Source organism: Haliotis cracherodii, unplaced genomic scaffold (assembly GCF_022045235.1).
Source record: "Haliotis cracherodii isolate W230 unplaced genomic scaffold, xgHalCrac1.p SCAF_12, whole genome shotgun sequence".
In the NCBI taxonomy this organism is placed as follows: Eukaryota; Metazoa; Mollusca; class Gastropoda; order Lepetellida; family Haliotidae; genus Haliotis; species Haliotis cracherodii.
Window position 1 is genome coordinate 3,057,870 of NW_027266267.1, and position 22,866 is coordinate 3,080,735.

Consider the following 22,866-nt stretch of genomic DNA (forward strand, 5'->3'; position numbering starts at 1 on the left):
CTGTATTTTTTTATTTGACACTAAACATAGTATGTGCTGTCAGTATATACTATGTATTTTGTACTGCCATTGTAATTGTTGTGCAGTGATTTGAATTGATCTGAATTTTGTAAAATTTTGTAATCCTTTTGTTTATTGTATTGAAATTGCTGGTTGTTTGTTGGTTTCACACGAAGTTCTTTCACGTACAGATTTCTGGGTCAACATATTGTTTCAATTTGGGAATCGACACAGTATGTAACATACATCTTACATCACGTGTAACATGCGTATCTCTGGGCTACGATGAACAACGTGTTTGCGTATCTGTGACTTACGATGTAATACATACGTGTGTATCTGTGAGTTATAATTCATGTCATAATGCACGTGTGTGTATCTGTCATCTATGATAATGCACGTATGTGAATCTGTCAGTTATGATAATGCACGTATGTGTATCTATCAGCTGTAATAATGTCGTGTCTATCTCGCAGTTTGAAATTAAACTGTCCCTGTCCTGCAGTTGTGTTCACCGTCAGTGACGTCAACACTATCACATCAATGTTAAACACTAATAGCAACGTACTTAATAACAGCGTCTCTGCAAAGAACAGTCACAATACGCTGTACGAGACCTAACACCGAGAGCATAAACACGATGGTGGCTATGCATTCTCGACTTTTGACAAAGAGGTACCAAAAACACGAGAATCGCGAGAATGTCCCTTACAGTTGTCCATAACCACCACTCGCTATCTCGCATTCTCTTGTTTTGGGCATATTTAACTCGTTTCCAGAAGTCAAGAATGTTCCTTACAGTATTCCATAGGTGGCTTCTTCATCCGTTCTGTCAGGATCCAGCATCCACTAGGATGTGGGCGTGACACACAGGGACAGAGCCGTCTCCGTGTGGTGTCACCACCATCGTGTGTGCCTGCTGCCACCTAAATGGTTTTTACACTGGATCCATTATTTAACAATGGACCTGTAACGTGAGACCCGAGGACAGTCGCAGATTGATTGGTCGTGATGTAAACTGATTGAGTTCTCATCAGCATCTAAGCTGTGTACAAGGGCATGTATTGTCGTTTTGGACGTCGATATTAGTCACACACATGCGTTCTTTGTCTGGGTCTATGCCTGCAGAATTACGCAAAGTGTTTGTCCACTTGTGTAAGTCCTTAGCCGGTACAGACATACACACAAACTGTTGGTTTTAACGTGCATACATAATATTTTATAGTTAACATGCTTAGGCAAACTGTTGGTCTAAACATGCGTACACAAACTGTTGATCTATAAATGCATTCACAAACTGTTGGTCCAAACATGCATTCACAACCTGTTGGTCTAAACATGAATTCTCAAACGGTTGGTCTAAACATGCATATACAAACTGTTGGTCTAAACATGCATACACACACTGTTGGTCTAAACATGCGTACACAAACTATTGGTCTAAGCATACATACACAAACTGTTGGTCTAAACATGCATTCACAAACTGTTGGTCTAAACATGCATTAACGACCTGTTGGTCTAAACATGCATACACAAACGGCTGGTCAAAACATGCATACATAAACCGTTGGTCTAAACATACATACACAACCTGTTGGTCTAAACATGCATTCATAACATGTTGGTCTAAACATGCATTCACAAACTGTTGGTCTAAACATGCATTCATAACATGTTGGTCTAAACATGCATACACAAACTGCTGGTCTAAACATGCATATACAAACTGTTGGTCTAAACATGAATGCCCAAACTGTTGGTCTAAACATGCATATACAAACTGTTGGTCTAAACATACATACACAAACTGTTGGTCTAAACATGCATATACAAACTGTTGGTCTAAACATGCATATACAAACTATTGGTCTAAACATACATACACAAACTGTTTAAGCATACATTCACAACCTGTTGGTCTAAACATGTATACACAAACTGTTGGTCTAAACATGTATTCACAAACTGTTGGTCTAAACATGCATACAGAAATTCAACTTTTGTAAACTCAACTAATCCAGTACTCTCCCCGTATAAACAAAACAGTCCTCAATTTGTTCCAGCTCATGAATTCTATCTCATCGTTGATTATATGGATGGCTAAAGAAACAAGAGATAATCAACAGCAATAGTCCCTGTAACACCAATATTTTAGTGCATTTTTCAAACACGTAAAGTTTGGTTTTCAATATTGTAGTACATGTATGGAATCAGGTCACAAAAACGCAACTGCTACAGAAAAGCATGCATTCTATGCAAAAGTTGACGTTTATGCAAGCCCATGCATTTCACTACGCAAGAATGGGTATAAAAACATGTGCATTAACGGGATTCCATTTGCATTGTTTAGCATCGTGCTGACAACAACAACTCAGAAAAACAACAAAATTACGCAATTATTCAACATTACTAAATGCCACGCCTGTCCGAAAATGAGCGTCTGCGAGCCATTGGTATGCTTGAAGCAGGATCGAGTCAACGTGATGTTGCAAGACAATTTAACGTCCACAGAAACACCATTTGGTGTTTATGGCAACGTTGGCTACAGACGAATGCAGTCAGAGACCATCCTCGGAGTGGCAGGCCACGCATAAGCAATAATCGACAAGACAACTGGATTCGAACAACACACCTACGAAATCGATTCCAGCCAGCAACAGTGACTGCAAGAAGCATCCCTGGCCTTCGACGAATATCTTCACAAACCGTACGTCGTCGCCTCAGATGTGCAGGGATTGTCGCCAGAAGACCCGCCAGACGTCCCATTTTGACAGAAAACCATCGTCAAGCACGTCTACAGTGGTGCAGACAGCGTCTACGCTGGGACAAGTTCTATTCACTGAAGAGTCTCGTTTTCACCTCAGCCACAACGATGGACGGATTGGAGTGTAACGACGTCGAGGTGAACGTTACGTCAATCATTGTGTCATGGAAGAAGATCGGTTCGGGGGCGACAACCTTATAATATGGGTGGGATTACAGCAAGACAGTGGGCCCGTTTGATAGTGGTTGAGGGAAATCTCAATGGACAGCGCTACCGCGACGAGATCATCGGCCCTGTTGTTCTACAGTTTTAGCGTCGTCATGGCCCAGGCATTACCTTTCAACATGACAACACCTGGCCTCATATTGCTCGACTTGTTCAGGATTCTCTTCAACAAAACAACGTGAATGTCACCCCCTGGCCGGCTCGCTCCCCTGATCCCTCGACAATCGAGCACATGTGGGATGAGATGGATTGCCTACTTCGACGTCAACCTTGTGTTCCACAGACACTCCAGGAACTTCGAAACATGCTCCAGCAGATATGGACAGATATCCCACAGAATTTTGTGCGACGCCTGGTCCATTCCATAAGACGAAGATGTGGTTCTTGCATCGCAACCAGAGGTGGATACGCACGCTATTGATTTGTAAATTGACATTTTGGCATGCTCATGCTTTTTTATGAAATCACGCATTTTCTGAAGTCAGTAAGGCAAATTAAACCATTTGAACACTTCCAGGAGTCTTTTATCTGTTGCAAACCGAAATTGTTTCAGATTTGGTAAAAAACATAAGCTTGCATTAAATCTTATTCAGTGTCACGGGAACTTTTGTTGTTCAGTATATTTTATCAAGCAAAGTGGATAAGACATAACTTGAATGTGCAATCCGACTTTTTTTATTTACCCCAGGATTGTGGCGTATACATATGCAAGTTTTTATTTTGATTCTCCAATATTAGATGTCGGGTCGGGTCCGAAAATGCCGTCGTGTTCATGTTCATGAATTTTCAGGCTGATTCCCTTTCGGTCTCTATTTGATTTAATAACATCGAGTCTTGCTGTCTGATCGGCTGATGCATGGCCATCTAACAAAAGGTGAATTTATCGTAGTTCGTATCATAATCAATTACACTTTTAAGTCTTTACATACACATTGTTCAACAGTGTTACAAAAATCAGTCTGCAACGCCATTTTGAAAACCTCGTCCTCTGCCGCCGGAAGGTGACACATTGTTCGATGACGCCAGAACATCCGCGGAGAGCTCTTACAAAGCGCATCGACCTCTTAAACTCGGTCCTGGTTGACATGACCGGCAACGGGCATCCGTCACATCCGTGGACTTCATCTCCGAAACCGCTTCATCCCCGGGAGAGCAGCCGCACTCTGGCATCGTGTCGGTCGACGGACAGTGAACACGGTATCCGAACACTTCTACCCTACCGAGGAATGACGCAGACGCCACAACACAGACATAACTGGTTGATATGGCCAGGCAGGTTCGGCGTTGACAGGTTCGAGACTGGGAACGAGTCCTGTTCTCTGATGTGTACATACGTCACGGTGACGCCAAGCTCTGACCTATATCCTGGAAGTTTAGCCATTTGGAGGCGATGGTGTCACGGTCTGGGGAGGCGACTGTCGGGGCTTGAAGACGAGGCTGGTTATCACACAAGGCCACATTACTGCACAGAGGCATGGGGATGAAGTGCTGCGCCCCGTTGTGCTGCGATCTACCCAACAGCCACGCGGTATCGTCTCTCAGCATAACGCAGGACCTGATACTGCAAGGCTGACACTGGACTTCCTAAACAACGAGAACGTTAATGTTTTGCCATGGCCTCCATGTTTTCCTGACATGAACCTCATCGAACATTTGGGGGAAAGTACCTCCGGTGAGGACCTGGAGCGATGACCCATAGAGGAACCTGGAGCGATGAGGGCCCTGGAGCGATGTCCCAGAGAGGGACCTGGAGCGATGTCCCATAGAGGGACCTGGAGCGATGTCCCATAGAGGGACCTGGAGCGATGACCCATAGAGGGACCTGGAGCGATGTCCCAGAGAGGGACCTGGAGCGATGTCCCATAGAGGGACCTGGAGCGATGTCCCATAGAGGAACCTGGAGCGATGTCCCATAGAGGGACCTGGAGCGATGTCCCAGAGAGGGACCTGGAGCGATGTCCCATAGAGGGACCTGGAGCGATGTCCCATAGAGGAACCTGGAGCGATGTCCCATAGAGGGACCTGGAGCGATGTCCCAGAGAGGGACCTGGAGCGATGTCCCATAGAGGGACCTGGAGCGATGTCCCATAGAGGACGGATTCGCGCTAACGTCGTCAGGTGTCTGACGTCATCTGTTCGGGGACGTGTTGTGGTCTGTTTTGAGGCACAAGGTGGACATACTCCATATCAAACCGGGGATTTATGACTTTGCAGTGACTAACAAGACTGTTGTTACACGTGTGTTTTGACAATGACAATCTCATTTTGACCCCCTGTATCTATGAGTCATTGTTACTCGTAAAGTTTGCGATTTAATGAAGTGAAACTGTGTTCACATAATGCTGAAAAGCCACTTTCAGTTTGTATATAAATATATGTGTGTTTGATCTTTCAACATGGGTGCTTCCTCGTGGACGTCAATGTTTGTAATTAGATATCTATTCGATTGTCTTTAGCCAGCATGGGTGTGTGATGGGGTCAGGTGTCCATAGCCAGGTGTTTATAGCCAGCATGGGTGTGTGATGGGGTCAGGTGTCTGTAGCCATGTGTTTATAGCCACCTTGGGTGTGTGATGGGGTCAGGTGTCCATAGCCAGGTGTTTATAGCCAGCATGAGTGTGTAATGAGGTCGGTTGTCTGTAGCCAGGTGTTTATAGCCAGCATGGGTGTGTGATGGGGTCGGGTGTCTGTAGCCATGTGTTTATAGCCAGCATGTGTGTGTGATGTGGTCGGGTGTCTGTAGCCATGTGTTTATAGCCAGCATGGGTGTGTGATGGGGTCGGGTGTCTGTAGCCATGTGTTTATAGCCAGCATATGTGTGTGATGCGGTCGGGTGTCTGTAGCCAGGTGTGTATAGCCAGCATGGGTGTGTGATGTGGTCGGGTGTCCATAGCCAGGTGTTTATAGCCAGGATGGGTGTGTGATGGGGTCGGGTATCGGTAGCCATGTGTTTATAGTCAGCATGGGTGTGTGTTGCGGTCAGGTGTCCATAGCCAGGTGTTTATAGCCAGCATGGGTGTGTGATGGGGTCGGGTGTCCGTAGCCAGGTGTTTATAGCCAGCATGGGTGTGTGATGGGGTCGGGTGTCTGTAGCCAGGTGTTTATAGCCAGCATGGGTGTGTGTGATGTGGTCGGGTGTCCATAGCCAGGTGTTTATAGCCAGCATGGGTCTGTGGTGGGGTCAGGTGTCTGTAGCCAGGTGTTTATAGCCAGCATGGGTGTGTGATGGGGTTGGGTGTCCGTAGCCATGTGTTTATAGCCAGCATGGGTGTGTGATGTGGTCGGTTGTCTGTAGCCAGATGTTTATAGCCAGCATGGGTGTGTGATGTGGTCGGGTGTCTGTAGCCAGGTGTTTATAGCCAGCATGGGTGTGTGATGGGGTCGGGTGTCTGAAGCCAGGTGTTTATAGCTGATTTGATGATGGTGTCGGGTGTCTGTAGCCAGGTGTTTATAGCCAGCATGAATCTGTGATGTGGTCGGGTGTCTGTAGCCAGGTGTTTATAGCCAGCATGGGTGTGTGATGGGGTTGGGTGTCCGTAGCCATGTGTTTATAGCCAGCATGGGTGTGTGATGTGGTCGGTTGTCTGTAGCCAGATGTTTATAGCCAGCATGGGTGTGTGATGTGGTCGGGTGTCTGTAGCCAGGTGTTTATAGCCAGCATGGGTGTGTGATGGGGTCGGGTGTCTGAAGCCAGGTGTTTATAGCTGATTTGATGATGGTGTCGGGTGTCTGTAGCCAGGTGTTTATAGCCAGCATGAATCTGTGATGTGGTCGGGTGTCTGTAGCCAGGTGTTTATAGCCAGCATGGGTCTGTAATGGGGTCGGGTATCTGTAGCCATGTGTTTATAGCCAGCATGGGTGTGTGATGTGGTCGGGTGTCTGTAGCCATGTGTTTATAGCCAGCATGGGTGTGTGATGGGGTCGGGTGTCTGTAGCCATGTGTTTATAGCCAGCATGGGTGTGTGATGGGGTTGGTTGTCTGTAGCCATGTGTTTATAGCCAGCATTGGTGTGTGATGGGGTCTGATGTCTGTAGCCATGTGTTTATAGTCAGCATGGGTGTGTGATGGGGTCGGGTGTCTGTAGCCATGTGTTTATAGCCAGCATGGGTGTGTGATGTGGTCGGGTGACTGTAGCCATGTGTTTATAGCCAGCATTGGTGTGTGATGGGGTCTGATGTCTGTAGCCAGGTGTTTATAGTCAGCATGGGTGTGTGATGGGGTCGGGTGTCCGTAGCCAGGTGTTTATAGCCAGCATGGGTGTGTGATGGGGTCAGGTGTCCATAGCCAGGTGTTTATAGCCAGCATGAGTGTGTGATGAGGTCGGTTGTCTGTAGCCAGGTGTTTATAGCCAGCATGGGTGTGTGATGGGGTCGGGTGTCTGTAGCCATGTGTTTATAGCCAGCATGTGTGTGTGATGTGGTCGGGTGTCTGTAGCCATGTGTTTATAGCCAGCATGGGTGTGTGATGGGGTCGGGTGTCTGTAGCCATGTGTTTATAGCCAGCATATGTGTGTGATGTGGTCGGGTGTCTGTAGCCAGGTGTGTATAGCCAGCATGGGTGTGTGATGTGGTCGGGTGTCCATAGCCAGGTGTTTATAGCCAGGATGGGTGTGTGATGGGGTCGGGTATCGGTAGCCATGTGTTTATAGTCAGCATGGGTGTGTGTTGGGGTCAGGTGTCCATAGCCAGGTGTTTATAGCCAGCATGGGTGTGTGATAGGGTCGGGTGTCCATAGCCAGGTGTTTATAGCCAGCATGGGTGTGTGATGGGGTCGGGTGTCTGTAGCCAGGTGTTTATAGCCAGCATGGGTGTGTGATGGGGTCGGGTGTCCATAGCCAGGTGTTTATAGCCAGCATGGGTGTGTGATGGGGTCAGGTGTCTGTAGCCATTTGTTTAGAGCCAGCTTGGGTGTGTGATGGGGTTGGGTATCCGTAGCCAGGTGTTTATAGCCAGCATGGGTCTGTGGTGGGGTCAGGTGTCTGTAGCCAGGTGTTTATAGCCAGCATGGGTGTGTGATGGGGTTGGGTGTCCCTAGCCATGTGTTTATAGCCAGCATGGGTGTGTGATGTGGTCGGTTGTCTGTAGCCAGATGTTTATAGCCAGCATGGGTGTGTGATGGGGTCGGGTGTCTGTAACCAGGTGTTTATAGCTGATTTGATGATGGTGTCGGGTGTCTGTAGCCAGGTGTTTATAGCCAGCATGGGTCTGTGATGTGGTCGGGTGTCTGTAGCCAGGTGTTTATAGCCAGCATGGGTCTGTAATGGGGTCGGGTATCTGTAGCCATGTGTTTATAGCCAGCATGGGTGTGTGATGTGGTCGGGTGTCTGTAGCCATGTGTTTATAGCCAGCATGGGTGTGTGATGGGGTCGGGTGTCTGTAGCCATGTGTTTATAGCCAGCATGGGTGTGTGATGGGGTTGGTTTGTCTGTAGCCATGTGTTTATAGCCAGCATTGGTGTGTGATGGGGTCTGATGTCTGTAGCCATGTGTTTATAGTCAGCATGGGTGTGTGATGGGGTCGGGTGTCTGTAGCCAGTTGTTTATAGCCAGCATGGGTGTGTGATGGGGTCAGGTGTCCATAGCCAGGTGTTTATAGCCAGCATGAGTGTGTGATGAGGTCGGTTGTCTGTAGCCAGGTGTTTATAGCCAGCATGGGTGTGTGATGTGGTCGGGTGTCTGTAGCCATGTGTTTATAGCCAGCATGTGTGTGTGATGTGGTCAGGTGTCTGTAGCCATGTGTTTATAGCCAGCACGGGTGTGTGATGTGGTCGGGTGTCTGTAGCCATGTGTTTATAGCCAGCATGTGTGTGTGATGTGGTCGGGTGTCTGTAGCCAGGTGTGTATAGCCAGCATGGGTGCGTGATGTGGTCGGGTGTCAATAGCCAGGTGTTTATAGCCAGGATGGGTGTGTGATGGGGTCGGGTGTCTGTAGCCAGGTGTTTATAGCCAGCATGGCTGTGTGATGAGGTCGGTTGTCTGTAGCCAGGTGTTTATAGCCAGCATGGGTGTGTGATGGGGTCGGGTGTCTGTAGCCATGTGTTTATAGCCAGCATGTGTGTGTGATGTGGTCGGGTGTCTGTAGCCATGTGTTTATAGCCAGCATGTGTGTGTGATGTGGTCGGGTGTCTGTAGCCATGTGTTTATAGCCAGCATGGGTGTGTGATGGGGTCGGGTGTCTGTAGCCATGTGTTTATAGCCAGCATGTGTGTGTGTGATGTGGTCGGGTGTCTGTAGCCAGGTGTTTATAGCCAGCATGGGTGTGTGATGTGGTCGGGTGTCCATAGCCAGGTGTTTATAGCCAGGATGGGTGTGTGATGGGGTCGGGTGTCTGTAGCCATGTGTTTATAGCCAGCATGGGTGTGTGTTGGGGTCAGGTGTCCATAGCCAGGTGTTTATAGCCAGCATGGGTGTGTGATGGTGTCGGGTGTCTGTAGCCAGGTGTTTATAGCCAGCATGGGTGTGTGATGGGGTCGGGTGTCTGTAGCCATGTGTTTATAGCCAGCATGGGTGTGTGATGGGGTCAGGTGTCCATAGCCAGGTGTTTATAGCCAGCATGAGTGTGTGATGAGGTCGGTTGTCTGTAGCCAGGTGTTTATAGCCAGCATGGGTGTGTGATGGGGTCAGGTGTCTGTAGCCATGTGTTTATAGCCAGCATGTGTGTGTGATGTGGTCGGGTGTCTGTAGCCATGTGTTTATAGCCAGCATGGGTGTGTGATGTGGTCGGGTGTCTGTAGCCAGGTGTGTATAGCCAGCATGGGTGTGTGATGTGGTCAGGTGTCCATAGCCAGGTGTTTATAGCCAGGATGGGTGTGTGATGGGGTCGGGTGTCCGTAGCCATGTGTTTATAGCCAGCATGGGTGTGTGTTGGGGTCAGGTGTCCATAGCCAGGTGTTTATAGCCAGCATGGGTTTGTGATGGGGTCGTGTGTCTGTAGCCAGGTGTTTATAGCCAGCATGGGTGTGTGATGGGGTTGGGTATCCGTAGCCAGGTTTTTATAGCCAGCATGGGTCTGTGATGGGGTCAGGTGTCTGTAGCCAGGTGTTTATAGCCAGCATGGGTGTGTGATGGGGTTGGGTGTCCGTAGAAATGTGTTTATAGCCAGCATGGGTGTGTGATGTGGTCGGTTGTCTGTAGCCAGATGTTTATAGCCAGCATGGGTGTGTGATGTGGTCGGGTGTCTGTAGCCATGTGTTTATAGCCAGCATGGGTGTGTGATGGGGTCGGGTGTCTGTAGCCAGGTGTTTATAGCTGATTTGATGATGGTGTCGGGTGTCTGTAGCCAGGTGTTTATAGCCAGCATGGGTCTCTGATGTGGTCGGGTGTCTGTAGCCAGGTGTTTATAGCCAGCATGGGTGTGTGATGGGGTCTGATGTCTGTCGCCATGTGTTTATAGTCAGCATGGGTGTGTGATGGGGTCGGGTGTCTGTAGCCATGTGTTTATAGCCAGCATGGGTGTGTGATGGGGTCTGTTATCTGAAGCCATGTGTTTATAGCCAGCATGGGTGTGTGATGGTGTCGGGTGTCAGTAGCCATGTGTTTATAGCCAGCATGGGTGTGTGATGGGGTCGGGTGTCTGTAGCCAGGTGTTTATAGCCAGCATGGGTGTGTGATGGGGTCTGTTATCTGTAGCCATGTGTTTATAGCCTGCATGGGTGTGTGATGGGGTCTGATGTCTGTAGCCATGTGTTTATAGTCAGCATGGGTGTGTGATGGGGTCGGGTGTCTGTAGCCATGTGTTTATAGCCAGCATGGGTGTGTGATGGGGTCTGTTATCTGAAGCCATGTGTTTATAGCCAGCATGGGTGTGTGATGGTGTCGGGTGTCAGTAGCCATGTGTTTATAGCCAGCATGGGTGTGTGATGGGGTCGGGTGTCTGTAGCCAGGTGTTTATAGCCAGCATGGGTGTGTGATGGGGTCGGGTGTCTGTAGCCATGTGTTTATAGCCAGCATGGGTGTGTGATGGGGTCGGGTGTCTGTAGCCAGGTGTTTATAGCCAGCATGGGTGTGTGATGGGGTCGGGTGTCTGTAGCCAGGTGTTTATAGCCAGCATGGGTGTGTGATGGGGTTGGGTGTCTGTAGCCAGGTGTTAATAGCCAGCATGGGTGTGTGATGGGGTCGGGTGTCTGTAGCCAGGTGTGTATAGCCAGCATGGGTGTGTGATGGGGTCGGGTGTCTGTAGCCAGGTGTTTATAGCCAGCATGGGTGTGTGATGGGGTCGGGTGTCTGTGTCCGGACTTTTCGTAGAATGGATCAATAACAATTCTCTATTTTGGATCAGTCCAGATCGATAACAACCCTAGATGTATAAGTCGAGGTACTCAATACCGATCACACCCCTACCCGGGCTGGACCCTCTATATGGATCATACCCCTACCCGGGCTGGACACTCCAGATGGATCACACCCCTACACAGGCTGGACAATCTAGATGGATCACACCCTTACCCGGGCTGGACCCTCTAGATGGATCACACACCTACACGGGCTGGACCCTCTAGATCGATCACACCCCTACCCGGGCTGGACACTCCAGATCGATCACCACCCTCGGGCTGTACACTCCAGATCGATCACACCCCTACCCGTCCTGGACACTCCAGATAGATCACACCCCTACCCGTACTGGACACTCCAGATGGATAACACCCCTACCCGTGCTAGACACTCCAGATGGAACACACCCCTACCCGTGCTGGACTCTCCATATGGATCACACCCCTACCCGTGCTTGACTCTCCAGATGGATCACACCCCTACCTGAGCTGGACACTCCATATGGGTCACACCCCTACCTCGGCTGGACGCTCCAGATGAATCACACCCCTAATCGTGTTGGACACTCCAGATGGATAACACCCCTACCCGGGCTGGACACTCCATATGGGTCACACCCCTACCCGTGCTGGATACTCCAGATGGATCACAACCCTCGGGCTGGACACTCCAGATGGATAACACCCCTACCCGTGCTGGACACTCCAGATCGATCACCACCTTCGGGCTGGTCACTCCAGATGGATAATCCACCCGTGCTGGACACTCCAGATCGATCACACCCCTACCTGGGCTGGACGCTCCATATGGATCACACCCCTACCCGTGCTGGACACTCAAAATCAATCACACTCCTCGGGCTGGACGCTCCATATGGATGACACCCCTACCCGTGCTGGACACTCCAGTTGGATAACACCCACACCCGTGCTGGACTCTCCATATGGATCACACCCCTACCCGGGCTGGACACTCCAAATCCATCACAACCCTACCCGGGCTGGACACTCTAGATGGATCACACCTCTACCCGGGCTGGACTCTCCAGATTGATCACACCCCTACACAGGATGGACACTCTAGATGGATCACACGCCTACCTGGGCTGGACACTCAAGATCGATCACACCCCTCGGGCTGGACGCTCCATATGGATGACACCCCTACCCGTGCTGGACACTCCAGTTGGATAACACCCACACCCGTGCTGGACTCTCCATATGGATCACACCCCTACCCGGGCTGGACACTCCAAATCCATCACAACCCTACCCGGGCTGGACACTCTAGATGGATCACACCTCTACCCGGGCTGGACTCTCCAGATTGATCACACCCCTACACAGGATGGACACTCTAGATGGATCACACGCCTACCTGGGCTGGACACTCAAGATCGATCACACCCCTCGGGCTGGACGCTCCATATGGATGACACCCCTACCCGTGCTGGACACTCCAGTTGGATAACACCGACACCCGTTCTGGACACTCCAAATCCATCACACCCCTACCCGGGCTGGACACTCCAGATGGATCACACCTCTACCCGGGCTGGACACTCCAGATGGATCACACCCCTACCCGGGCTGGACTCTCCAGATTGATCACACCCCTACACAGGCTGGACACTCTAGATGGATCACACGCCTACCCGGGCTGGACACTCCAGATCGATCACACCCCTACACAGGCTGGACACTCTAGATGGATCACATGCCTACCCGGGCTGGACACTCCAGATCGATCACACCCCTACACAGGCTGGACACTCTAGATGGATCACATGCCTACCCGGGCTGGACACTCCAGATCGATCACACCCCTACACAAGCTGGACACTCCAGATGGATCACACCCCTACCCGGGCTGGACACTCCAGATCGATCACACCCCTACACAGGCTGGACACTCTAGATGGATCACACGCCTACCCGGGCTGGACACTCCAGATCGATCACACCCCTACACAGGCTGGACACTCTAGATGGATCACACGCCTACCCGGGCTGGACACTCCAGATCGATCACCACCCTCGGGCTGTACACTCCAGTTCGATCACACCCCTACCCGTACTGGACACTCCAGATGGATAACACCTCTACCCGGACTGGACACTCCAGATGGATATCACCTCTACCCGGACTGGACACTCCAGATGGATAACACCTCTACCCGGATTGGACACTCCAGATGGATATCACCTCTACCCAGACTGGACGCTCCATATGGATCACACCCCTACCCGTGCTGGATGCTCCAGATGGATCACACCCCTACCCGTGCTGGACGCTCCAGGTGGATAACACCCCTACCCGTGCTGGACACTCCATATGGATCACACCTCTACCCGGGCTGGACACTCCAAATCCATCACACCCCTACCCGGGCTGGACACTCCAGATGGATCACACCCTTACACAGGCTGGACAATCTAGATGGATCACACCCTTACCTGGGCTGGACCCTCTAGATGGATCACACCCCTACCTGGGCTGGACACACCTGATGGATCACACCCCTACCCGGGCTGGACCCTCTAGATGGATCACACACCTACCCGGGCTGGACCCTCTAGATCGATCACACCCCTACCCGTGCTGGACAATCCAGATCGATCACCACCCTCGGGCTGTACACTCCAGATCGATCACACCCCTACCCGTGCTGGACACTCCAGATCGATCACACCCCTACCCGTGCTGGACACTCCAGATAGATCACACCCCTACCCGTGCTGGATACTCCATATGGATCACACCCCTACCCGTGCTGGACACTCCAGATGGATAACACCCCTACCCGGGCTGGACGCTCCAGATGAATCACACCTCTACCTGTGCTGGACACTCCAGATGGATCACACCCCTACCCGTGCTGGACACTCCAGATTGATAATACCCCTACCCGAGCTGAACGCTCCAGATCGATCACACCCCTTGGGCTGGACACTCCAGATGGATAACACCCCTACCCGTGCTGGACACTCCAGATCGAACACACCCCTACCCGTGCTGGACGCTCCAGATGGATCACACCCCTTTCAGGGCGGGACAGTCAAGGCAGGTCTCATCACTGAATTGAGAGCCTGAGACGAGCTGAATACACCAGGATATGCATTAAGTTTGTCGTTTACAGACTTGCTGTGGCCCATTGACCCATAGCATACTTAGTGATTACAGGTAAACTAGTTTCACCTGACGTCATTGCGTGTGCACATCAAACGAATACACCAACATCTACTTTAAGTGACCTTCGCCGTTCACAGGTAATGGCTAGTTGTATCACGTGGTCGAGTGTTCAGCGTTCTCAGGTGTCGTGTAGCGCCTTGAGTATGCCCCTGTCTGGTGTGGAAATACTGCATTATATAAATGGCCTATTGCTATTACTTCCGTGCAACAATGTCTACTCAAGCCAGACCCCTTGAATCCTACATCCACGCTGACCCCGACCATACAGTACCCACTCCTTCGAATTACGTATTGATTTCCGTTATCGAGTTACCAGATCGATCAACTGCTTTTATTGACTTTTACGTGCAGATCAACGTTAACAATGGCGCAGTTCGAGGTTCTTCTTGTGTGCGTAGGCTCTTATGTGATACGAAATACGAAAACACGTTAAAAGAGCCGACCAGTCCTTGTTTTAGCATCTCAATGCCGTTCGTCAGACAGGGTAACAACAAGTACCATCTTTTAACGTATTTTGGTATGATGCGGCCTGGTATCGAACCCCGGACCTTCCGCTCTCTGGGCGGACGCTCTACCACTAGACCACGGAGGCGGTCTGATCCTGATAGCAAACATTTATGTTATAATGAATATACCATGTAATACGCCATGCTGATACAGTTAACTGATTGATATGCATTAATGTACGATGTTTACCGCGTACTAGAATGATGGATACATATAATTCCTTATTGGCGCAATAATTAAGCTACATTTTATGCAACAACCAAACACCGATTTTGTTTCAATGTCAGACGTCTACTGGGAACATACTAGGAAGCAGACTAGTTTCATCCTCTACTGATTAAGGGATTTTCATGCCTCATGAAGGTGGGCGATATTACCGATATACCGGTATACAACGATATGAAATACCAATGAATACGCACCACAATACATTTGGAAAATAATGAATATTGCATTTTTCAAAGTCATGAATATCATCTTCTTTGGAAGATTTTACACTAGTGACAACTCAAATGGACTTAGCAACTTTTTCCTGTGGCGAAAAAGTGAAACTATTTGTGACAGTTTCCTGTATATATATGTTTTGTGACCATAGCAACATCATCCCACATAATACGAAGTTGTGTTGTCAAAAACATGCTGGAGAAGTGTTTTTTATTCGGGCTTATAACAAATTACAGATGAAAGTAGGCATGCAATATATTGTGGTACGTATCTTAATACAGGAAATATTATTGAAATAGATTGCTATACTAGCTTTAGGCCAATACCCATCACTAATGCCCCAGTAGGTTCAATACCACAACAATAGTGCCGGCAAAATGGGGCCCCGCCCACAGCACGATGCCGGTAATAGTATTTAGCCAAACGCTAAACTGCTCACCACGTACGACGTCACAACACAAAACAAAGGACAGTTTTACAAGAACTGTTTCAGATCAATATCTAGATCTAGATGATTGTAGGTACAAGTGGCACACAAAGCTAAGTGCTGTCATGTCCGGAGTATCGGATGTCATGCGGGATAATGGTCATTATGACTATGGTCTGAAACAGGGAGATATGAAAGCCCCTTTTGAGCCGCTTAATAGTATTAATCTGGTGTCTAGTAGATGACATCGTGGTGGCGCCTGGTGGGCACCGAGTCCGACACATGACACATGACAATAAAGTTTGCGGCCAGTGTCCAGTTTGACCAGCCAGGTACGGAGACGACTCACGGGGGACGAATGATAACAGCTCTCTCTGGCCACCAACTGGCAAATGTTAGATAATCAGCGGTTGTGCATACGTATGGCAGTTATTAGATGTTGCATATCTGAATATCTACATGCATACCCAAACTCTCTCTCGCTCCCTCTCTCACACATACATACACACATTATTGCCGTGCTTAATGTGTATATGCTTGCCGTGTTCAATATGTATATTCTTGTGTTCAACGTGTATATGCTTGCTCTGTTCAATGTGTATATTCCTGTGTTCAACGTGTATATTCTGGCTGTGTTCAATGTGTATATTCCTGTGTTCAACGTGTATATGCTTGCTCTGTTCAATGTGTATATTCCTGTGTTCAACGTGTATATGCTTGCTCTGTTCAATGTGTATATTCCTGTGTTCAACGTGTATATTCTGGCCATGTTCAACGTGTATTTTCTTGTGTTCAACGTGTATATGCTTGCTCTGTTCAATGTGTATATTCCTGTGTTCAACGTGTATATGCATGCTCTGTTCAATGTGTATATTCCTGTGTTCAACGTGTATATTCTTGCTGTGTTCAATGTGTATATTCCTGTGTTCAACGTGTATATTCTTGCTCTGTTCAATGTGTATATTCCTGTGTTCAACGTGTATATTCTTGCTCTGTTCAATGTGTATATTCCTGTGTTCAACGTGTATATTCTTGCTCTGTTCAATGTGTATATTCTTGTGTTCAACGTGTATATTCTTGCCGTGCTCAACGTGTGTATACTTGCCATTTTCAATGTGTATATTCTTGTGTTCAACGTGTTTATTCTTGTATTCAACGGGTATATTCATGACGTGTTCAACGTGTATATTCTTGTGTCCAATGTGTGTATCTTTGCCGTGTTCAATGTGAATATTCCTGTGTTCAACGTGTATATTCTTGTGTTAAACGTGTATTTGCTTGCTGTGTTCAACATGTACATTGTTGTGTTCAACGTGTATATTCATGACGTGTTCAACGTGTATATTCTTGTGTTCAACGTGCATATTATTTCCATGTTCAACGTGTATATGCATGTGTTCAACGTGTATATTCTTACCATGTTTCAACGTGTATATTCTTGTTTTCAACGCGTGTATACTTGCTGTGTTAAATGTGTATATTCTTGTGTTCAACGTGTATATTCAAGACATGTTCAACTTGTATATTCTTGTGTTCAACATGTGTATACTTGCCGTGTTAAACGTGTGTATGCTTGCCATGTTCAGTGTGTATTTCCAGGGCTTGTTATATGTGTATATTCTTGTCTTCATCGTGTATATTCTGGTCATGTTCAACGTGTATTTTCTTGTGTTCAACGTGTATATGCTTGATGTGTTCAATGTGTATATTCTTCTGTTAAACGTGTGTATACTTGCCCTGATAACGTGTACATACTTACCATGTTCAGTGTGTATATTCTTGTGTACAACGTGTATATTCTTCCCCTGTTCAACGTGTATATTCATGCTGTTTTCAACGTGTATATTCATACTGTTTTCAACGTGTATATTCGTGACGTGTTCAACGTATATATTATTGACCTCAACATGTATATTCATGACGTGTTTAATGTGTGTATTCAAGACGTGTTCAACATGTATATTTTTGTGTTCAACGTGTATATTCATGGCGTGTTCAACTGGTATATTCTTGCAATGTTCAACGTGTATATTCATGACGTGTTCAGTGAGTGTATTCTGGTATTTGATATGTATATTCTTCCCATGTTCAACGTGTACATTCTTGACATGTTCAACGTGTATATTCTTGACGTGTTCATCGTGTATATTCTTGACGTGTTCATCGTGTATATTCTTGACGTTTTCATCGTGCATATTCTTGACGTGTTCATCGTGTATATTCTTGAGGTGTTCATCGTGTATGTTCGTGTATTCCACGTGTATATTCTTGCCTAGTTCAACGTGCATATTCATGCTGTGTTCAACGTGTATAACCATGACATGTTTAAGGGGTATATTCTTGACATGTTCAACGTGTATATTCTTGTGTTGAATGTGTAAATTCTTGCCATGTTCAACGTGTATATTCTTGCCATGTTCAACGTGTATATTCTTGCCATGTTCAACGTGTACAGTCATGATGTGTTCAACGTGTACATTGTTGTGTTCAACGTTTATATTCATGACGTGTTCAACGTGTATATTCCTGCCATGTTCAACGTGTACATTCTTGCCGAGTTCTAAGTGTATATTCATGACGGGTTCAACGTGTACATTCTTGCCGAGTTCAGTGTGTATGTTATTGTCTTCAACATGAATATTCATGGCGTGTTTAACGTGTATATTCTATATATGTTGAACTTGTATATTCAGGTGTTCAATGTGTATATTCTTGCCATGACCAACGTGTATATTGTGTTCAACGTGTATATTCTTGTGTATCATCTTACCTTGGTGACAACCCCCACTCTCCCACCCCAAATATCATGTTAATGACTATAGCCAGATGGGGATATTATCAAATTTTAACAACTGCTTAGCTTTTTACCAAATATGTCTTTGATAAACTACAGCCCTTGAAAGTGTGTGTTTCACACATAGTTTCCTCTGGTTTTCTTGACAAAATCATGCTTAAATAATGTTTTCCTTCACTAGAGGTAACAACGGACGTTATTGTCGTTTCATATACATTACAACAGCATTCATGAAAATGCTAAGAAAGAGTTTTTCTACAGTAAATACATGGCGTGTCCGCCATGTTTGTTCGTCTAGTGGAGGCGGCCATTGAGCAGTCATTGCCTGGGTCGTGTAGAGCCAGCGCAGCATACCCAGGTAAACAGGCTGTGTGTATATTGTGTTCAACGTGTTTATTCTTGCTGTGTTCAACGTGTATATTCATGACGTGTGTAATGTGTATCTTCATGATGTGTTCAATGTGTATATTCTTGTGTTCAATGTGTATATTCTTGCCATGTTCAACGTGTTTATTCTTGTGTTCAACGTGTATATTCTTGCCATGTTCAACGTGTATATTCTTGCCATGTTCAATGTGTATATTTTTATGTTCAACATGTATATTCTTCCTGTGTTCAACGTTTATATTCTTGTTTCAACGTGTGTATTCTTGTCGACTTCAACGTGTATATTCATGACTTTGTAAACGTGTATATTCTTGTGTTCAACGTGTATATTCATGATGTATTCAACGTGATATTTCATGACGTGTTCATGTGTTCATTCTGGTGTTCAGCGTGTATATTCATGACGTGTTCAACGTGTATATTCATGACTTTGTTAACGTGTATATTCTTGTCGTGTTCAATGTGTATATTCTCATGTTTAAGGTGTATATTCATGGCGTGTTCAACACGTATATTCTTGACTCGTTCCTCGTGTCTATTTTTGCCGCGTTCAACGTGTTTAATTTTGTTGTGTTCAATGTGTATATTCATGGCGTGTTCAACCTGTTTATTCATGCCGTGTTCAACCTGTTTATTAACGCCGTGTTCAACATGTATATTCATACGGTTGTGTTTTCGCCTTCTGTGTTTTGCTATTTTGATTGAAAACTGTCTTGTGTATTTCACCTAGCAACAAGGAGATCAAACTCCGTATAATGAATTAAATATATTCCCAATGTCCCTACCTCATTGTTACTTGTTTACCTAGGCATCTGCACGATATCGCATGGATGTGTTATATTTTATTTATTACCCGAAGGTTGTGACACAGTTTGCAGACAATGGTGGGCGTCCATTATGTACATGTTGACGGACTTACCTCCAGTACTGAGATCCCATGTGGTGTAGCTTCAACAAAAACTGCACACAATCCCGGCACATCTACATCCATCAGAGTGGCCATGGCACAGGACACACACACACACACACACACACACACACACACACACACACACACACACACACACACACACACACACACACACACACACACACACACACACACACGCCAACACACACACCAACACACGCCAACACACACACACAAACACACGCGTCAACACACACACACACATACGCCAACACACGCCAACACACACACACACACACACACCAACACACACACACACACGCCAACACACACACACACACGCCAACACACACACACACACACACCAACACACACACACACACACCAACACACACACACACACGCCAACACAGACACACACACACACGTGACACTGACACTGACACCTGCAAACAATTAAGAGCCATCCTTAATATGTATATCCCAAATGTCTTTCCGAATCTTCTCGAAATAGTCCACAACAGCCAAGCCGTACGATGACATGAAGCAGAGCACTCACATAGGACTGGAATCAGACACGTCATCAGATTTTATATTTGGATATCTGTATTTCAATAGGAGTATGTCCCATTTTACGAAAAAATAAAAGCGTTTTTTATACATATATATACTACAGGATATGTTTGTTGTTTTTTTGTTTTTAATTTCTTTTAATTTATCATCCGAGACTGGCTTTCTCAGAATATATCTTTGGTTGAGGCCAGGCGATATCTCCCACGTATAGCATTACTACAACATCATTGAAAGTCCTGCACCATGACTGGAATTTATATTTTTTTTAAGGTATGGTTTTTACTTAAAAGCCTGGGCAAGTCAAGATCAAACTAACCAAGTCTAGTTGGTAAAACAGCAGCAGGGGAAAGGTTCTTTCGATTTGTTTTAGTATCATTTTAAAGACATGATTTCATTGATTAAGTGATAGTCTACATCGTGGAGAAAACCGCTAATTCTCCTGCCACTGAAGCTGGTTAGCGGGATTTCCTAAAAGTCGGGCCGGGTCATGACGGGTCACAGTTTTATTGACTAATTACTCCATTATCGACGACCATACCCATCGATGCAACATACACACATAATCAACAATCACAAACCAAAAACGTGCAGCATAATTAAGTGATTGTGAGAAAAATCGCTTGAAAATCAAAAAGTCGAGCTGTGTGTAAGCGTCGCTGAGCTAGGTATGTAACATGTCAAAGAGCAATCGTTAAACAAATTAGGATTTGAAACGTATCAAATACGTCCAGCTATCGTGATACAAATGTCCATCTGTCGACATAGCGTTTACATTTGTTGGTTCGCTGTACAAGTTACACTGAAGACACTGGTGATTACAGTTTACACAAGGAAAACTTGGAAGAAAGATGTTTGATCATGAATAGAATCCCTCCCTCCCTCCCTTGTGTCCTATAATATTAACTATGTCAATACTTGTCGCGCCTGAGTGTTTTAAGCGTTTATTGACTCGTGTTGATATTTGATATTGAAGACAATCGGTTCGATTCCCCATATACACTTTTAAAAAATGAAACGCACAGGCAGATTTATAGTAAATTTATTGTACCTAATAAAGTCGATATATTTAATTTAATATCATAGATACAAATGTGAAATTTTGGAGCTCGATAGTCACATGTCGTTGTACAAAGGCGTTGAAAACTGTCCATTGTCATGTCACATAAGGCCACAAGGTTGCGCTAAACTCAGTATCTCGTGTGACCAGCCCGGGCAGCAATCAAGGCTCTGCATCTCCTCGGCACTGACTGGATAAGTGTACGAATTCTGTTTACCGGAGTTCTGTGCCATTCTGCTTGTAACGCGTTGGCCAGTTGTGGGAGTGTCTATGGCGTGTTCTGACGTTGACGTACACGTCGATCGAATTCATCCCAGAGGTGTTCGATTGGGTTGAGATCTGGAGATCTGGAGATCTCAACGGCCATAGGCCAGGGACTTGAATGACTTCACACATTGTACCCATGTCGGGAATCGAACCCGGGTCTTCGGCGTGACGAGGGAACGCTTTTATCACTAGCCTACCCGACCGCCCCACAACCAAGTCAGATCTCGTTCCCAGCCTCACGGAGATGGTTCCTGACAGTCTGCTCTGATTTCCTCATCAAACGAGGGATGCGTCCTGCATTCTCCGTAGCTATGGCATTGTAGTTACGTTGGTGGAAGCGCCGAGTCTCGGCATTTTTCGAAAAAATGTTGACAATTGAATGGCAAATTATTGGCTTATGCTTGCCTTTTTAAAGCCACTACCACGAGTTACGAATGACATAACTTGCACGGGCATGTTGCTTACTGGTTTCCTCCATGACAGTGTTACAATATTGCCGTTTAACACATTGCAAATCGACAATGGCTCCGTTTTGAAGCACCTTTTGTCGAATATCAGGCCACCAACATTTTCCAATAACATATATCCAATTCATATACAGGATATTTTTGTGTAGTCAGGTTCACTGAACTACATCCTACCTGTGCGTTTCTTTTTTGAATTTGAAGAGTGAACATGTATTCAGTTGTAACTTGTAGTGTCCCTTATATCAGGCCTTGTGTTCATGGGACTGACTAGAAGTAGGGAATGAAATGGAGGCATTGGAACGTATTGGAACATATTGGAACATATTCAATACTCTGACATTAACATCACAAACCGACGGTCGATAGTGTGAACATATTCCTCAATGAAGATAGACCATTACTGCTGTAGGCTGACGTTAAAAACCACAAACCGATGGTCGATAGTGCGAACATATTCCTCAATGAAGACCTACCACTATTGTTGTAACCTGACGTTGAACATCACAAACCGATGATCGATAGTGTGAACATATTCCTTAATAAAGACCTACCACTATTGCTGTACCCTGACGTTGAA